Source organism: Triticum dicoccoides, chromosome 1A, assembly GCF_002162155.2.
Source record: "Triticum dicoccoides isolate Atlit2015 ecotype Zavitan chromosome 1A, WEW_v2.0, whole genome shotgun sequence".
In the NCBI taxonomy this organism is placed as follows: domain Eukaryota; kingdom Viridiplantae; phylum Streptophyta; class Magnoliopsida; order Poales; family Poaceae; genus Triticum; species Triticum dicoccoides.
Window position 1 is genome coordinate 599,593,363 of NC_041380.1, and position 1,074 is coordinate 599,594,436.

General features: G+C 47.1%; 1 protein-coding gene across 1 annotated transcript in view; it reads right to left on the bottom strand.

Annotated features, from left to right (window-relative positions):
• LOC119356937 overlaps positions 1 to 1,074 on the bottom strand; it is a 4,183-nt gene that overhangs the window by 876 nt on the left and 2,233 nt on the right. The gene's annotated exons all lie outside the window — the stretch shown is intronic.

Consider the following 1,074-nt stretch of genomic DNA (forward strand, 5'->3'; position numbering starts at 1 on the left):
TTGCTTGTTTGGCGGGGGTCGAAATAATCTCTCATAAGCTTGGCATGGCCCTACGCTCTATCACGGTTGAGTTGTGTGCAGTCAAATTGTGATCCTCTCCTCAATCGCCGAATATCATCGTTGAAGATCATGCCAACAACCATTTCGAAGTCACTGTCATCTTCTTTTTCCTCCTTCGATGATGAAGAGTCCTTGAAGATCATCTATATCAGCCTCTTCATCTTCAATGTATGTGATTTGGTTGAATTCAATTGACAAAAGAAAAAATGAGACAAAAAAAGTTAAAAAGGAAAAAATGAGGCAAAAATGTTTTTTTTAACTTACCTAGGTAAACCGTCGAACAGTTGCAAGGCGACGGAGGTGTAACAGCCGACCAGCGATGCTGAGACAATATTAGCGGTAGGCGGGGCGTGGAGGTGACCAGCCAAGCACAAAGAGGTGCGGGTGAGGCTACGAGGATGAAGATCCGAGGTGCTTTCTGGCGACGGGGTCGATGCGGTGGTGGTGACTTTTCAGCTCGACAAGGGCGGCTCGGACTCGGGCAGTGATGGCAAAGGAAGGCGGCGAAGACGGTGGGTAGTCGCCGACAGCAACGATGCAGTGGGGGTTGGGGGCATGGAAAAGAGGTCGCAACTTTTACTCGGTTGGATGGCGGCCGAGTATACTTAGGAGTCTGCGATACCAAAGAGTAAATTTTTTTACTCACTTAACGATTTTAATAGTTCGTGTAGGTACAGATTAGAAAAGTAAACCGAGATCTTTACTTAACTAACCAGATATAAGGGATCCGTTACAGAAGTAGGAAATTTGTTCAACGGGTTGGTAGAGTTACAAACAGCTTAACCACGCGTCTGCCGTTTGGCTAGACTTTGAGGCCTACAGTTATTTGTAGTTTTACATTTTTCGTTTGTGGACAGTAATATTTGGCAACAGTGTGCTCGATAGAAAATTTACCTTACCTGTCGATCACCCGCCAGCTAACCAGGCCAATCACCCCGCCAGCTAACCAGGCCGATCACCCCGCCAGAACACCAGGCCGATCGCTGTACAAGGCCCAACAGAAAATGCCACCCC